The sequence below is a fragment of the Gymnogyps californianus genome, chromosome 2 (assembly GCF_018139145.2).
Source record: "Gymnogyps californianus isolate 813 chromosome 2, ASM1813914v2, whole genome shotgun sequence".
Taxonomy (NCBI): Eukaryota; Metazoa; Chordata; class Aves; order Accipitriformes; family Cathartidae; genus Gymnogyps; species Gymnogyps californianus.
In genome coordinates, this window is record NC_059472.1 from 31,598,719 (window position 1) to 31,616,951 (window position 18,233).

An 18,233-nucleotide genomic window follows, 5' to 3' on the forward strand; every position below is an offset into this window, starting at 1 on the left:
CATTACTTTTTGACAGGGACAAATTAACCTAGTGTTAGAGGTGAAGCTTGGACCCATGCTGACATATTATGTGTACATTTGGCCTGTTGGCACGTCTCTAAAACAGAATGTGTGGGGAGAAAAGTACTGAACACTGAAAAAGGAATTACTGTAATTCACTTGTAAATGGAGAAGAATATATATATGGCTCAAAAATAACATGTAAATGCAGACTTAAAACTTATAGAGGAAGAGGTTAGGAAAAGCACGTGACAACCTTAAGTATAACTCAATCTCAGGAGGCTTTAATAAATGGTATAGAAGCCTATAATAAATTTAAATGGTGACTGCAATAACTTAAAACTCTGTTTGGAAACTATTTTAATTTAAAAAACTTTTCAGAAAGGTATTTTAAAGCTTAAAGCGCAGAAGTACTACAATTTAAACTGGAAATTATTTCCCTAGCCATCCTGGGTAGTTTTCTCCTCAACAGGGTGTAGATAGCTCTGCTTCAATTTTTCATCTCGAAAAACCCCAGTTTCTTCTCAGCTTTTTTTCCAAAAGTTCCATTTTTTCCACTTCTGTTTTTTGGGGAGTGGTGAAACAATTTTATTTCACCCAGGCCCGAGACATCTGGCAGCCTGTCCCGCATGCGGAGGCTGCCGGGCACCCCCGGCCCTCCTGCCGTTTAAACAGACCAAACGCCGGTGGGGGTGCGCCGGCAGAGACGGACCGGTACCCCGCTCCCCGCGGCGTACCCGGCGCGAAGCAGGTGGGCGGCGGGGGCCGGCGCCGCTCCGCAGGGGAAACCCGCCCGCGGCTGCGGGCGGAGGCAGCGCGGCCCCGCCGCCCCGCGCAGCGCCCAGCGGAGCCGCGGACGGCGGGAATCCAGTCCGGGTTTTGGTGCCGGGGACCAGCGGCGGCGAGGAAGGGCGAGCGGGAGCGGACCCCGCGCCGCGCCCGACAGCCGGGCCGGGCCGGGCGGGCAGGCCGGCGGCGGCGGCGGAGGAGGAGGAGGGCGGCGGGAGCAGGTGGGCGAGCGGCGGGGCGGCCGCGTCGGTACCGGGCCCGCCTCGCCGCGCCCGCGGGCCCCCATGGCCGCGGCGCTCCCGCCGCACACACCCACCGCCGCCCCCCGGTGAGCGCCGCCGCCGCCCCTTGGGCTCCGCGCTGCCGCTGCGCGCCCGCGGCGGGGCCGCTGCCGAGCGCGGCGGGAGGCGGCCGGGCCGGGCCGGGCGGGCGGAGGCACCATGCAGGCGCGGCGCTTGGCCAAGCGCTCCAGCATGGGCAGCCGGCGGCTGAGCGCGGGGCCGGCGGCCGCGCAGGCGGACGGCGTCCGGCCCCCCAAGCCCGAAAGCGCCTGGAGGCCGCCCCGGCGGGAGGGCTCCGCCGCGGCGCTGGAGGAGGAGGACGAAGACGAGGACGTGGTGGTGGAGGTGGAGGAGGAAGAGGAGGAGGAGGAGGGCGGCCTGGGGAGCCCCCCCCGGCGCTGACCGGCCACGGCAAGGGCCCCCTCCGGGGGAGCCTGAAGGTGCGTCTCGGGAGGGCGAGGGCGGGAGCGGGGCGGTGGCGGCAGCCCGCCGGCCTGGCCCGGCTCGGTGCCGGTGGAGGGGCCCGGGCGGGGGTGCTGGGCCGGCGGGGCGGGGCAGGCCGGGCCGGCCGGTGCCCCGGGCCGGGGGAGCGGTGCGGGCGGCCGCTCGCTGTGGCCCGCCCCGACCGGGCGGCCTGCGGCTGCAGGCAGCGCCGGGAGCGGTCCGGCGGCGGGGCGGCCCCCGGCTCGGCTGGGGTGCTGCGGGGGGGCTGGGTGCAGACGGGCCCGTGCTCAACAAGTCCCAGAGGAAGCGGGTGCCCGCTGCGGCCCGCCGGGAAGGCGGCGGCGGGCTGGCCCCGGGGGCGGCCGGTGCGGGCAGCTGCGCGGCTAAAAGGGGGCGTGCGTGGGGAGTCGCCGGTATCTGAAGTAGTTTGAGTGTTGAGAATAAAGACTTTCCTGGGTAAAGTGCGCGGCAGCAGGGCTGCAAGGGGGGTGGTGAAGGATGTTCAACCTGGCGTTTGCACAGAGGTTTTTTTCAAGACTAGAGTCGTGCCTACGGGGTGTGTGGGTTACACGGTGCTGGGCAGGGCGCTGGAGGGCTCCTGCAAGGGAAGGTGGCCGTGGTAAGGAGACCTGGATGGGCGATTTGTGAAAAGTTTCTGAATGCAGCAATACTGTGCAGAGGCCCCATTCAAATCCCATCGAAGTGTGCTTGGGTGGTCCTCTGAATTTGGTGCGTTTTGGAGCAACCTGCTGAACACACTCGCAGGCTGAGATCCTGCAGACTTAGGCTTAATTTTTTATCATGAGAGGTTTTCTGCAATTATTTTTCTCTTGGGATAACCCAGACAGTAGGGTTAAGTCTGTGTGTAGGTCTACAGAGGATTCATGTGATAGATGTGCACTGGTTATGGAAAATAAATGTGTATGAAAGTTTAAAGGGTATCCATTTGGATTGATTTTTCTTTTTTTTAAAATCTAGATAACGATTCTTACTTGACAAGAGATCAGGGTTGGCCTAATGGTTGTGCCATATTACCATTGGGGTCTTCCCTGTATCCACAGCAGGAAAAAAAAAAAGAAAGGAAACCAAACCAAGCCAAACAAACAAAAAATCCCTAAAGGAGAGCAGCAGCAGAAATACAAGTTATCCCCATATAGCTTCAAAGCAAGTTTGTTGTAGCAGTGACAGTATAAATCTGACCCAGTTGTGTAATTGGACCCTGTCTGTGTAGCTCTTCAGTGAGTCTGTCAAGGGCCATGAGATGTGGTTATGGTCCGGCTGGGTCAGACTGTCCGTGCTACTGAGGCCTGACAGGCTGGGACAACTTTGTTGCTACAAAACCTTTTGACACTTGACTGGTAGCCAAAGGCTGAAGGGCACCATTGTGGTCTTCTGGTCCCATCAGTCTCCCCATCGCACTGAAACGCCAAGTGGTAAAGGAGGCTTAGAGAAACTTCCACTGATAGGAAAAAAGTGTGAAATTCTCAAATGGAGCACAATAATCTGAAATATCAGCTGGATTACATAGGTATAATCTGCATGTAACATGGGTTATCAGAATGTACTGTTCTCTTTGTCAGCCCTCAACGTGCTTTCGAGTACTAGGTCTGTTAATGTAAGTAAAGGTTTCTGGTATTTCTGCCTCGCAGTTAAGACTATATGTGCATATAAGAACATTGTGCTTGCATGTATTTACTTCCCTGGACAGTAAATCTGCCTCATAGATGAGATGAGTAGAGTAATGTGTATTAGGCTGCTTTTAGTGTACGTAATAAACTTTCAAGTAATTTTCGGTAACCTGGTGCAGGTACTTACCCTCTTTGGAAGAGTATTTCTAACCATCATGACCTGCTTGGTTTTTGCTTTCACTATTTATACTTTTGAATACTATAAACTAAGAAAACTGTTATAATTTAATATTTTAAAGAAATTGTCTTTGGTTTCTGTATATTTCTTTAGGGATTGTTAGTGTAGGAGTACCTAAAGGTTAATCTAAGGGTTCTTCCAAGTAATTTTAAAGCAAGAGATTAAACATGAGAAAAGTGGGCATAAAATGAATGCAGAGGTCCAACTGCAAAACTGTGTGAGGGTAATAGGACTGGCACGATCTGGCTGTCGTTTGTCAAACGGGATTCCTGCCAAACGGAGAACTGGCATGGGGTCAGCAGTATTTGACTCCCGGACCTGGCCTTCCGAGTTGGGGTCCAGGAGCAAAGGGAATTGAAAGGGTCTCCACTGCTGAGAGAGGGCATAAATTGTTGCAGTGTCCAATACCCTTCAGAACAAGAGACGTCCTGAAGAGCTTCAGAATTTAATCAGACTTGAAAGCAAAGTGGTCCGGGCGCTGGTTTTGCAGTATACGCTATCCAGATAATGCAATTAAAAAGCAGCACGCAATGCCTTGGTGTGTGGTATAGATACAGATGATGCACACCTGCACTTGATGTCTGTGCCCTTGGGTGGAATGGCATTTTAAAGCTAGAGGTTTCATGGGCTCTTCCCAAAGTCACTTCCATGGAGCGCCTGTGATACATGGATGAATACACCATAGGATCTGCAATGGAATTAATATTTTTAAAAAGTGCCTGAGAATTTGGTGCACTAGTCAAGATGAAAAAAGTATGTGCACCATCAGGTCTTACAGCCGTGTTGTCTCCAGCAGAAAGAAGTCCACTGTGTGGCTGCACCACTGGTGGTCCATTTTGGACCATCACTCTTACGTGTGGGGGTAGAGAGAGGGGAAGAAGTACTTTCTAAAGGCAAATCTTATTTCTCCAATTTCTGAAGTCTTGGAAGGAGAGAACAGATATTACAAAAAAGAGAGGGAGAGAGACTGTTGGTCATGGGGAAGATACAAAAATTGCTTCTTTATATTGCTGTAGCCACATAGATGTCCAAGTGGAGGACACTGGAGAACACTTTTGTTGCTCTCTTTTCCCCCTGCTATTCTAACACGATGCTGGAAGAGGCATGAGTGTGCTGTGTGTAGCTGGTGGGTAATGGCAGGATAGCCAGAGAGACTTTGAGAGCCTGTAAAGCCTTGTTGAGAAGTGCTGGGGTTTCTTATTTTGTCAGAACTAGTTCATTCATCTGTGTAGGGAAACAAATAATACCAAGGTGCTGATTACACGAACTCTTTTTGCACGTGAAACACCGTGCAACCCATGCTTGCTGCTTTGGCTGCATCTAGATTTCCACCCATTTGAAATTAGATGAAAAAGAATAAATAGAGTAATTACCAGTACTTTGTCTTGAAGTGTGGATTAATTTGCAGTCCTGTTTATTTCATCTTTTGTATGGAGCTTGGTTCAGATACCACAAGCAGCCACGTTAGTACCGCGCTGGGGTTAACTCACTCTGTGGAAACTGCTGGTTTTAGTGACACGGAGAGAAGGTTTTGAAGTAGGGTCCATCAGTGGTCTGCGATGCTAAATTTATGTGGTACTTATAAGCAAGCCCCACTGCAAGTAGCAGAGCTATGCTAATTTGCCCATAAACCACTAGAGCACTATGATTGAGGATTTGGGCTGGTAATGAGCACGGGCTTGTGATAACTTGCCAACATGTTGCGATGTTTTCTCCACTGTTATAAATAGTAAAGGGGTTAATGCTTTCTTCTGTTTAGCCCAGTTGAGCTGCCACTTTATCTCCAGCCCAGTTTCTGTCCCCAGGCTCAGAGTATGGACACAGGACATTTCTAACCCGCCTTACTATGGAGGCTGCTCCTGTTCCTCAAGCATTATGTTCCCGTGGTCTCTGCCCTTTACCTTACCATAAGCACCCGTGAAATTATCCATTCCAGATACTGCTTGTATGTGAGAACTTCTTGGTACTTCAGAAGGATGAATTTCCCACAAATGGATTTGTTCCTGCAAATACGTGGCTCCCAAAATTATGGGAAATGAGCAGATGTGGAGTCTGAAAACTAAAGGCCCAGAGAGCTGTGCTGTGATGTAGGAGGAATACGAAAGCCCAAGCTGCGTAAGCAAGACTTCAGCTTCATGCACAGTGGGCTCGGTTTTGCCCACCTTGTGAAGTGGAATTTGCAACAAGTACAAAGTACGGAGCACATGCAAGTCTGTGCCAGAGGTTTCAGAGCGCGGATGGCAGATATTGGTAGGAGTCTAGGTTAATCCAGGAAAAGTATGCTTTTTAACATGTTTTTTGTGGTTTGTTTTGGGTTGGTTTTTTGCCTTTTTTTTTTTTTTTTAAAGGTGGAGACATCTGTGTGATATATGGGATGCAGAAGAATCTTCAGAGTTTGGAAGAAAGTTGCTTGTTACTTATGTGTGTTGTTTGGCTGGGATGAATTTGCTCTCTACTCCTTTGCTCCTTTTCTCTGCATTCTTTCTAAAGCCAGGTGTGAATTCATTGTCGTCCTTTAAATCAAACTTTCAGCTTTACTGTTTGAATGGACTATAGGCTCATCTTGGGCAAAACAAACTTTTTTTTTTTTTGCTTGATTAGCAAAGTGCTATTTAATTTAGCTTTCATATGTGTGTGCAAATATAGTTTAACAGGCAATTTGCAAAATGCAAACTTCAAATACCAGATTCGCTTAGTGGTGGAGAGATCTCTAAGACACACTAGGAACTTGCATGCTAACCTAAGAGTAAACTGAGATATTCACTCTCAGACTAATGGTAAAGATATTTTTATAAATACTACGGTTATTAGAACACCAGAACTCATGTTCTAGTCTTGGAGCAGGATCCTGTTAGGCTAGGCTGCGTACAAACTCAGAACAAGCATGATCCTGTGCTACCCTCTTCTGCGAAGTTGAAGAGTAACACAAGAGATGATGAATGGATACTGATGGACTGTGGGGAACAACTAAAGGGTTAGATAAGAGAGGCAGATAAACACCAGCAGCTTAGCCATATTTTTGTAAGTAGATAAACTTAATTCCTTTTTAAATTTCAGACTTCATTCAGTTTCTTATAGTCCTTGAGTGAAAACCTGGCTAGTGAAGTTCGTGTGGAAACTCCACGACTAGACTTGGGATTTTTTTTCTTCCTTATTAAAAATAAAAAAAGTTTATATGTAGTATGGATTACTGGATGCAGAGCTGGGGGTGGTGAGATTGTAAGATGGTATTTCTTCTCCACTCTCCCAGAATAAAGAATGAATGGGAGTAATTTGCTGAGGACGTTTGATGTAATTTTGTTGTTGTTGTTTGTTGGACACAGACTGAGCATAACCACTTTGCCCTTAAAAGGAATTGTATTAGAAAACTGTAACTATGTGAGAATAAAGAGATACAGTGGAGCCACTAACAGTTTTGATCCTTATTTGCTAGACTGTTTTCAGTCTGGAATGAGTTCAGTTGAGAATGATCAGTTGGCTGCCTTCAGGTATGCAGTATGTACTGGTGGATAGAGATGTGCTGCTCAGTCTTTATCACAGAATCACAGAATGGTTGAGGTGGGAAGGGACCTCTGGAGGTCATCTGGTCCAACCCCCCTGCTCAAGCAGGGCCACCTAGAGCTAGTTGCCCAGGACCATGTCCAGATGGCTTTTGAGTATCTCCAAGGACGGAGACTCCACAACCTTCCTGGGCAACCTGTGCCAGTGCTCGGTCACCCTCACAGGAAAAAAGTGTTTCCTGATGTTCATAGGGAACCTGCTGTGTTTCAATGTGTGCCCATTGCCTTTGGTCCTGTCACTGGGCAATGGTGAAAAGAGCCTGGTTGTATCTTCTTTGCACCCTCCCTTCAGGAACTTATAGATCCCCCCTGAGCCTTCTCTTCTACACACTGAACAGTCCCAGCTCTCTCAGCCTTTCCTCATAGGGGAGGTGCTCCAGTCCCTTCATCATCTTGGTGGCCCTATGTGGGACTCTCTCCAGTATGTCCATGTCTCTCCTGTACTGGGGAGCCCAGAACTGGACCCAGCACTCCAGGTGTGGCCTCAGCAGTGCTGAGCAGAGGGGCAGGATCACCTCCCTCCACCTGCTGTCAATACTTTGTCTAATGCAGCCCAGGACACCATTCACCTTCTTTGCCACAAGTGCCAGTTGCTGGCTCAAGTTCAACTTGGTCTCCACCAGGACGCCAGGGCCTTTTCTGCAAAGCTGCTTTCCAACCAGGTGGCCCCCAGTATGTACTGGTGCCTGGGGTTGTTCCTCCCTGGAAGCCAGACTTCACATTTCCCCTTGGTGAACTTCATGAGGTTCCTGTTGGCTCATTTCTCTAGCCTGTTGAGGTCCCGCTGGATGGCAGCATGACCGTCTGGTGTATCAGCCACTCCTTCCAGTTTTGTGTCATCTGCAAAGTTGCTGAGGATCAGGACTGGATCCAGTATTGACCCCTGGGGTACACCACCATTTACTGGCCTCCAACTAGACTTTGTGCCATGGATCAACACCCTCTGGGCTTGTCCGTTCAGCCAGTTTCCAGCCCACTTCACTGCCTGCTCCTTTAGCCCATACATCAACAGCTTGTCTATGAGAATGTTATGGGAGATGGCATCAAAGGCCTTCCTGAAGTCTAGATAGAGAATATTCACTGCTTTCCCTTCATCTACCAGGCCAGTCATTTTGTCCTAGAAGTTCATCAGGCTGGCCAAGCATGACTTCCTCTTAGTGAAGCTGTGCTGACTACTCGCGATGATTTTCTTGTCCTTCATATGCCTGGAAACGGTTTGCAGGATTAGCTGCTCCATCATGTTCCTGGGAATCAAGGTGAGGCTGATCAGCCTGTAGTTCCCTGGGTCCTCCTTGAAGACAGAAGTGACATTTTTTTGCATCTGAAAACTTAAGTATTGAGAAAGTGCTTTTCATGCTCTGGTAATTAACATTTGTAATGTGTCCTACGACAAGTGCGGACACACAGACCATCTGCGCCTTTCCTGACCCTGTGCTCTTCCAACCTTGCTTCTGACCCAAGGTTACAGGGAAGCCTAACAGTCCTGTAGATCAGCTTTGAACCCTTGAGTCCTACTCTGTGTTCTCCCAACTGCTAGATTAGAAATTCCAGTGATATGCGAGCACCAGAGGGATCTTAGCAGACTGTGGGATAAATCTGTGCCTCAAACTGTGCCACTTGGCCATCTCAAAGATGGGAGCTTTGCTGCTTGGGCAGTAGGGAGCGTGCTGGTCCTGGCTGGTGTCTGCTCTGTAGATACTGTTGTGGATTGAGCAATGATGCTTTTTAATTTTTTTTTTCCCTCAGAATGAAAGTGCCCCATTGGTTTTGTAATACTTTCATGGGATTTATTGAATTGCTTATTTCTAAAAAGAGTGAGCAGCTTGATCATTACTGCTGCTTGAGGCCAGCCCAAAGACTACAGAAGGATGGTAGACTAGGAGGGAAACTCTTATTAGTGTTTTTGTTTATTTGTGAAAATTGAACAATAAATATAAAGTGAATAAAAAGAGCATTCATTAGCTCCTATGGTGATCAGCTTCAATTTCACGAACTTACGTTGATGTTTTTCACTGTAGCATGTTGCCAAATGGAGCACATAGGAATTTAATGTTATCGGTGTTGCTGAACAATCTGTGATGGGATCACTTTCACCACTCTGGCACCTTGCCAAACTTTCCAATCCCAAATGATGATTGTGGTGACAGTTGTCTCATTGTATTAAAAAGTACATGTGTGGGTGGTATTTGTTGTTTGACAACAAAACTAATGAAGACAGGAAACTGAACAACTTCTGTTGCTTGAACTTTGGATAAAAATACAGATCTTTTTGTTGGTGTTTTTGCAAAACATAAAGAATCAAATTTCCATAAAATCCTGACCTAGCTTAAGTTGATGGAAAAGTCCTGCTAGTTTAAGCAGATTTGGGATTTCAGCCCAATTGCATAACCACAAGGGTGAATCCATTAGTCTCCTAAAACCTTTCCACAGCAGTCCTAATAATTTTTAAGTATTGCTTCAGACTATAGAAAACCGTTATCACTGGACACAGAATCAGAGGGAAGGTAAAATGCCTCAGTGATTAGATACTGAAGTGTGAAATTATATAGCTCATTGTTTTACCATCTTTAATGTGTTTTTTTAACATAGTGGATAAAAGGTTACTTGAACTTTAGATAGGCGGTGCAATTATGACAAGCAGTCATAAGACTGGATGGTTACTTAAATTTTTTTTTTCTGCTTCAGCCAATGAAGTGGCGAATGCCTGCATTGTACTGACATAGAGAACAAATTGTACAATCACCTTCCATAAACTGGACTTTGTAAAGCTGGCGAGCTAAACGTTTGAGCCAACCTGATCTTTTATGTATACATGCATATTCCTTTGAAATAGTGGAAAGAACTCTTGTTGGATCAAAAACATTTTTGACCTCATAGTTCTCAACAAGTCTCTTTTTTTAATGCAGTTGTGACAAATGTAAGTACTGCCAAAGAAAAAAATCTGATTTTTCCACTTTAAAATACTTCTAAAGAGAACACTGTGATGCAGTTCTTGCTGCTTTTAGGTCTAGGTTAGTGGTGGTTCCTCTGTAGCTCGTGGTTCATAAGGCCATGGAAAGTGGTCCTTCTCTGGCTTACAGAGCTATATGGAAAAAGCAGAAAAATGAATAAGGGTGAACTGGTGGTTGCTAAGGATTTATAGTGATATTTTGCTTCAACATGCATGGCCACCACTGTTCTAGACAGTTGCCCTTCCTCAGGGTAGGAGAGAAGTGGTTGGTCTTGCAGGTGTTTCTCTTTCCATGCTGGTAGGTCCCTCTGCTGGAGCAGCAGCCTTTGCAGCACAGCATGCTTTGTGCCCAGGCACTGGGTAAAACCAGACGATGTTTGTGGAGCCATGGTGAGATGATTTAATGTTTCATCAGTTCCAAAAAAGGTAAAGCATTCCCCTCTCCGTCCTTTGTCCAGCTCCCAGCCATGCACTAGCTACCTTGGACTTGCACCAGAATTTGTTGTGTGCTTTTGTGGGCTACTGAAACAGCAGGAAACACGTGTAGCAGAGAGTCTGTAGACTCTGTAACTGTGGTAAGTTAAGGTGACTCAGGGAAGGGCTTGTCAAGCATCTTGATAGTGCAGAGGAAAAGATGAGATATCACAGCTAGGGCAGGCATAGGGAGGAAAAGAAAGGCGAGAAAGGGAGCAAGCCTTCCTCTAGAGGACAGCAGCCATTCGACTGGTTGGGCTGTGCGTGACACTGGGTTTGATTGTTTTTCAGGTTCTTTATGAAGGCTCTTCTCCCATGAGGCATCGTTGCATCCCTCTAGTGGTTTGATAGAGGGCTGGTTTCTGGAGTGGCTGAGGAAGAGAAGGTCACATTTGGCCTCTGCAGCTTTCTACTAGTGTTATTCCATTGCTTCCAGGGATAATGAGATGAAATTCTGTGATGCTACTTCTCTGCGTAGTCAGACCCAAAAATAAACTCCTTTTTTGGCACCTCTCCCACTCTGAACAGGAAAACTGCTAAATGTTTTTGTCTGGAGCTGAACATGGATTTGGGAGAATCTCTTTAACTGGGGGCAATGCTCCTTGCTTGTTCATCTCCTCTGAAGGACCATGCTTTCTACTTCCAGGCTTGAGATCAGTTAGAGGAGATAAGGATGTGTGCTTAATTCTGATCTTGTAATATTTCCTCCAGGCTCTCAGCTTCAGGGATCAGCACTGGCCCTTGAAGCTTTCATTCACAGTGCCTGTTTCATTCAGAATTTACAACAGTTGGATACATCTGTGAGCTACCTTGGTTTAATTTCACTGAAATCCCATCACTTAAACAAACAAACAAAAAAGAGCAAAGTCTCTTTATTCCCAGGATGTTAAGGCAAATGGATTACATTTCCATACCCTTTTAAGTGATCTAGGATCTGCAGCATCTCATCTCGGCTGGCAGCTTCCAAAGCCAGACAATCATTTCTGACCTTAGAAATCTCACACCTCTCTGTACCTTATTTGCAAGAGATGTTGAAAATAAAGCTAATCTGTTTTCACTAGACATACACTGCTATATATCTCTGTCCAGACAGAGGAGGAGGGCTTTCAAATGCAGACGAGCTGATCAAGGGTTTCTGACTGAGGAGTAGTGAGGCAGCATTTCCAAAATCTTCTGCTAAGTGTGGGGAGTTCCCCACTGCCTCTTGTATGGTCTGATTTTTGGGAGCTCTGCTTGCTCAATCCTGAATGAGATGATAGAAGTAGTGATGATATTTCTCCCTTCTGCTTTGAACCGCTGCCATCCTTACTGATCCCAAACCACCAGCAAATGAAAAGAGAAACAAGTGGAGCTTCTCATACATCTTCAGCAATGGTCTTGAAATAGTTGAAATTAAAGATATTTTATTTGCACGTGAAATTTGGGGAAATACAGGCCAGATTGATATTTCTGTCCATAAGACAGTGCATACGCAAGGCTGTATTAAGCTACTTAAAACTTAAGTTGTTGTGTACAACTTCTTAATGTAGACAGAATCAAAATTAGGGGCAGCAAAGACAGTAGATACTTTCCACTGGCTTCTAGGACCCTCTTTGCATGTCTTACAAGTAGGAAAAATCGCCATTTCGGAGAAGATAGATGTTCATAGGCATACCATAGAAAATACCCTGATGTGAGGTTTCAGACCTTCAGCCAGTGCAGTAAGAACACCTGATTTGATGGCATGCACTAATTACAGTTTGTAATTACAACCAGTAACGTAACAGAAATAAGAACAAAAAAGTTCGTTTGAACTTCCCTGCTATCCTGCATTAGTACGCTCGTTTTTATCTCCAATTCCAGGTTTTTTTTAAACTTTCCCAGAGGTGGCCAGCAAGACCCGGGTGTATCCTCCTCTTCTGGCCTTCAGTGCTCCTTGGTCAGCCCAGGGCACACATCTCCAGTTCCTCTCTTGTCCTGTGCGTGGCCACAGCTTGCCCCAGCGGCACCGGGCACTGCTCACGCTGCTTTCGCCACAGGAGAGGCGAGGGGAACCTGCTGCCCAGCAGGCACCCTTCCCGCTTGCACAGCCAGGCACGTACGTTGCTGCGAGAAAATGTGGTAATTGGTTTAGTTCATTTTAAACTCACTGTTTGTGAAACCAGTAATTGGGAAGGCAATTATGGCTGCCCATTCCTGGCCAGCCAAGTCCTTTTTAGCCTGGTGGAGTACCCGACCGCTCGATGGTGAGCGTGTTTAGCAAAGCTTGGAAGTGCAGCGAGAGGATTGCTAAATGAAAAATGAACCTGTTTTTTGCAACTATGATCCTCCACTTTCCTTCTGTTTAAGGCTCTCCAAGCTAGCTTCTTAATTTTTAGATGTTTAGAGGCAATGTTTTTCTCAGGGGCTTGTTTTCTTTAAGAAAAGGAAAACAGGGCTGAAAGACCTCTGCTGAGATCCTTCCAGAGATGCCATCCCCGGGGGCCGTTGTCCAGTTGAACCCAGCTAGCCGGGTTTGCAGAGCGGTGACCGCAAGTCATGCGCTTGCATGCACAGCATACCCAGAATACAGAGCACAGAGCTATTTCTTTGAGACTTAAACATTGCAAGCAAATTTTGAAGATGCACGCATTCAATAATTAGTATTTGGTAGTTGTTACTAATTGGTGTCTGATTATCTTAGAAGTCATGTCGTGTACTTTTCTGTAAGGAGCTTACTATGGCTGCATATGGGATGGGAAAGGAAGCTGCCATACTTTCACATCTTTATCCCTTTGTTTATGTGGTGGAGAGAAAAAGGCTCAAATATCTCTGCGTCATTTTTGTTTAGACCTGAAAATGGTGTATGGGAAGGGCCATGGATTCCCAGTGTTCCTTGCTGTTTCCCGCTGTAATCTTAGTAACACCTCTCTGTACAGTTTTAATACCATCTATGCTTCTTGTGCCAGTTAGTGCAGAATTTCACGTCACAAGTTGGTTATTGTTTTATTTGGGGTACAACAGGTACCTGGATGGATACTGAATTTCAGATGTGGGAGTGAAAGTTTCTGTCATTCATCTGGATAGATGCTGTATAATTCAGAAATGCCTTAGGCTGGTGCTGGGGTACACAGTTGTTGCAGATGAGTTATATTTAGCCAGATAAGCACTGACATACACGTGATGATGAAAGGGTGCAATCTTCTTGCTGACTCCAGTTCTTGCTGCCTAACACCATATTGTGAATCCAGGCAACATAAATGTTTAGATTTGTATTTTAATATCTAGAAAATTTATTCTATGGATGGTTTTGTATATTCAGTCAAATGGTGAAGACAGGGACTTTGTCCTAGCCTGGCTGAAAATGAGTACTACATTATTATACATTAATGCATACTATATATTGTAAAGAACACTTACAGTGACCTTAAAATGCATTATCTTCCGTATTGTTAGAGAGCAGCAGTTTACAAATGCTTAGAGTGATTAGATTGACATGGTTTATGTGTAATGAGCAACCGCTGGTGAAGCGAGTAATTAAATGCAAAGTATACTCGAAAATGTAATAATACATTGAAATTCAGGGCAGATTATTTCCAAGCATCATTATGAGAATCTGTCTTATCTCTTTGTATTCCAGTATGAATAGAGATTTCTGGTGAAATGGAAAGTCAATGCATTCTTTCCTTCCAGTGAGGACGCCGTTTGGGGATGGCAAAAATTAGAGCCTTTTTACATAAAAAAAACTCTGTTACGGGAACATGAACTGGAACTACTGTACGAAGTAGTACGAATAAACCAAAATCTTTGTCCTTCTGGGGATTTAATTTAAATATTTTTTACTTGCATGATGTTATCTTGGTGACAAGTTCAGTGTTTCTCATTGCTGCTTGTATTTTGCTGTGAACTTTACTCCTGATTTCTTTCTAGTTCAGAAAACTGGCTTATCCCTGTCCCTAGAGCATAGCCTAGCTGTTCAGGCTGGCCTGAAAAGAGTCTTGCAGTTATTGAGCTCTTGTTTTGGCTGAACTTTTAAAATGTGTATCATGTTAAATACATACATTTCATTATTGTTTTCCATTAATACGCTAGGCTGAAATATATTGATCCCTTCTTTCGCTCCCCGCATTGAGCTGCATATTTGTTCTGTAGTGGATCAAAAATGTTGCTAAAGCCTTGTTTAAAAAAAAATCCTGTGACTTTTCTTACCAGATGGAAGTTTTATTGGCAGTCCCTAACACTTAGTGTGCTTACATCTCTTTCAGAAAACAGAAAGAAATGGTCACAAAGTCAGAATGAAAAAATTGTTTATAAAAAACAACAGAGTTATATGGCAGGTTGGCTGGTGCTAAACCGTCTTGTAGCTATTGGTGGTTTTTTAATTGGTGTTTAATCAAAAGAGTTTTTTGATGGAATTAAACCAACTGATTACATAGTAAATCAGATGCAAATCAAAAATCCTCATCCTGAACTGTGTCTTCTTTAACAGCTATATAGTGTTCATATTGTACATAGGCCTAGGACTCACAATTAAGTTAAAATTATTTATCTATTGACAATGCAAACTTATCCAGAATTGGAGCAGCGTATTGGGTGACTGTTGTTGGGGTGAGGTTTTTTGGTATGTGTTTTTTAATTAGCATGTTCCCCCCTCTCCTCCCTCCCCCCAGTCTGGAAAGCAGCCAGTGTGGCTTGTGAGGGATCTTGTTTTTGGAATGAAGTGACACTGGGGTTGAGTCCAGTTACAGTGGCCTGTAGCTGAAGTAAAGGAAGTATAGCTTTACAGGTTGAGGGAGAAGAGGAAGTTTGTACAAAAATGGAAACATGACAAGGGCATCAGGATTATTATGATGGTTTTTTTAAGCAGCTAGTTTCCCAAAGCATATTCCCACTAGCGTATTTTTTTTTTATAGGGAGTTTTGGATGCAGTTAACTTTCGTACAGATATTTCCCTCCACCTTCGTAAAATATTTTTAGTGTGTTTTAGAGATACTTTTATTGCTGCTGTTGTAAAATGAGCTCTTTTATCTGTATGAACAAAACATAATGGCACAAAATAGGCCATAGTTGCAAGATTATTTAATTTACCCAGGCCCCTTAGATTCAAACTGTGCACGGTGGGGACTTTCTCGGACATCTAAGTCCTTCCAGAATCCCAGTAGACAATGTGAGGAGAAATAGGAGTTAGCCGGTGTCCCCCCAGAAGATCAGGGGAGCCTCCTGGGCTCTCGCTGCCGTCCTGCTGCCTGACAGTGTGACACAAGCCTCGCTCTGCCAAGCCTCTGTTTGCTGGTCTGCTTCTTGGCAGGCAGGCGCAATCACACGTGTGGCCAGATCTTCTTCAGCTGGCGTAAATCGGCATAGCTTCGTTGAAGATGCTGCATGGAGTCACAGGGTTGGAAGCAGTGCTGCTCGGGTGAGCGATGCTCTGTGCTGGGCAGCTGCCTTCTGCTTGTGCACTTCCGTCACATCCAGTGCCCGCTGCCCGACTCCTCGTCGGTAAATCAGCCCCTGAGCTGTTTATAAAACCGTCAGCAAAGTAGGCATGGTATGTGGCATGGCACTTCTTTCAATAGTTTTTTCTGTTGCCATCTATCTGTGTAGACCATTACAAAGCCTGTTAAAAATGAGGTCTGTGCTCCTGGTGTGCCCACCTGGATCCACAAGTGCTGCACAAAAAAATAGGAAATTTGAAAGAACGTAGGTGGGAGTCTGTTTTTACATTCGAAGGCATATTTCTGTACATTTGGGTCACATACAGGTAAGTGATGTTAATATTCTTGGGAGTTTAATACCTTCCATTGTATAGGGAACACAGACATCTTAATGCCTGTTCAATGCTAGCGAACTATTTGAAAATAAATAACTTCAGTTTTTAAGCAGTAATGTACCAGAAGCAAGGGAAGATGCTAAAGCCCAGTCAGGTTGTGCTCAAGAGATGACATATATAGCTGTCAAATGTAAGTCTCTGCATTTGCATATAAATACGATAGGCCTAGTTATGCTGGTGTTTGCTGATTCTTTGACTAGGTGGTTCAATACTTGAGCTCTCTGTTTGATCAATAATTTTTTTGCTGTTCAGGGCGAAATCCAAGCTGAAATTTAACTGAAATTGGAGAAGACTGAAGTTTGACTGCAACATGAGCATCTTATCAGGATGTGCTTTTGGGCATAACAAAAATTGACTGCAAATAAGTTAAGGCCTAAACTACTGAAAAATTGCAGTTTGCACATCCTCTGTCAAGAATAAAGAAAAATTTCTCTAAATGCCTCAAAATCTGTGTCAATGTTGAGCATGCTTTAATTTGGGCAGGACTTCCATTGCAATGCGTGGTCTTGATTGGGGCACGTGGAGTTCAGGACTAGCAACTTGGTTATGACGATACCACCAAATACAGGTTTCTATAGGCAGGTTAAGATGGCTTTTGCAATAAAAAATTATTAATATACTGCTGAAAACATTAACTGTGGTAATCATTTAGCTGTCACGTGGAGTATTAAACTTTGTCATTTAAATAATAATAATGAATCAAGCAAGAAATTTAACTTAAAAGTAAAACCCTTAACCTAAATATATACCATTGACAACTTCAAAACAGAAACTAAAACGCTTTCCTTTTTTTGGTTAATGAAGTTTCTGCTTAGAAACCAAAGCAAGAAATGACTTTCAGTTTTTGCAGGAAGATTACCAGACTCCCTGGTTGAAGTGGCATCTGTCTCGGTCTGCCAGAGTAGGGCTGCCACAGCACCGTGCTGCTGCGCTCAGCGAGCGAGAATATTTCAAAATGAGCACGGGAAGGCCACTCTGTGACCCAGCTCACGCCTTTGAAGAAGGTCATGGAAATGGTCGTGCTGTTAGGTATTGAAAACTCAGAGGAGAGTGAGTGGGAAGGCCAGTGCTTGGCTGAGAAGCAATGGAAGGAGTAAAGCCAGATCGGCCCCAAGCGTGGGGCAGTGCCAGAGCTGAGCTCTGGGGGGGAAGGTGCAGGTAATACTGGTTTCAAAGTGGCTGCATATCAAAAGTTTCCCTTGCCCAGTGGTGACGGGAGGGTAGTTGTCAAAGGCAGGCGAGGGTAACTGCAGACAGAAACAAAGCTAGTTTTTAAAATTTGCGGATGGTTTATAACTACTGTTTCTGCGACTGAACTTCCAAGTGATGTCGGTTGCCTGAGGCCAGGTTGCAAAGGACTCGGTTGAAAGTAAGCTGAAGGTTGCTAATGGCTTAAGGGTGAAAATATGCAATTAGTTGTATAGAAAAACAGCCTATTATAAAATGGCTTGTACGAGTGATGATTAATCAAGTGTATGGAAAAAACTGTGTAAGTTTTTATCAGCAGTTGATACTGGAGGCAATAAGGTGGCAAATACAGAGGTATGATGACAAGAAAAGCCAAACCATTAGGAAATCATGGAGTTTGAGAACAACTAAGGAGAGAGAAAAGCAAAGTATTGGAAGTAAGCTGAAATAAATTAATGTTATGATGTTAACATCTGGCTGTCTGCGAGACAGGCTGCATCTGCTTGGACTGGACCTTCCACAGAATTTTTGCTGAAACGTGTTATGGACTCAGAGGAGCACCACAAGCCTCAAAGTGGTTAAAAGAATATGAAGGATCTTCGACAAAAACCCCGCCTCCTAATAGGATACAACAGAACAGTTAACTTATCTGCAAAGATATATTGGAAATTGTCCATGTTATCTCCGAACTGTGAGTGATGGTGAAGCAGAGTTTGAAAGCAGAGGGGTCCTGGTAGTTAATCATTGTGTTTGCCACAAAGTGAGGAACCTGATCAGTCAAGTGACTGTGGCCCTTGGCGCTCCCCACATCAACAGCTGTTTGTGTAGGTCGTTGAATTTCCAGCAAAAGACCCCATACCCTTCCAGACAGGGCAGGTGTCTCAAGTGGAAAT

The 18,233-nt window shown here is 45.3% G+C and overlaps 1 protein-coding gene across 1 annotated transcript in view; it reads left to right on the forward strand.

Moving 5' to 3' along the window:
* The first annotated feature begins 1,462 nt into the window (after positions 1–1,462).
* The window catches only part of ZNF704 (zinc finger protein 704), a 93,005-nt gene continuing 76,234 nt past the window's right edge, over positions 1,463–18,233 (forward strand). The window contains exon 1 of the mRNA XM_050892676.1: positions 1,463–1,510. The gene's annotated coding sequence lies outside the window, so the exon portion shown is untranslated. The remainder of the gene's footprint in view (positions 1,511–18,233) is intronic.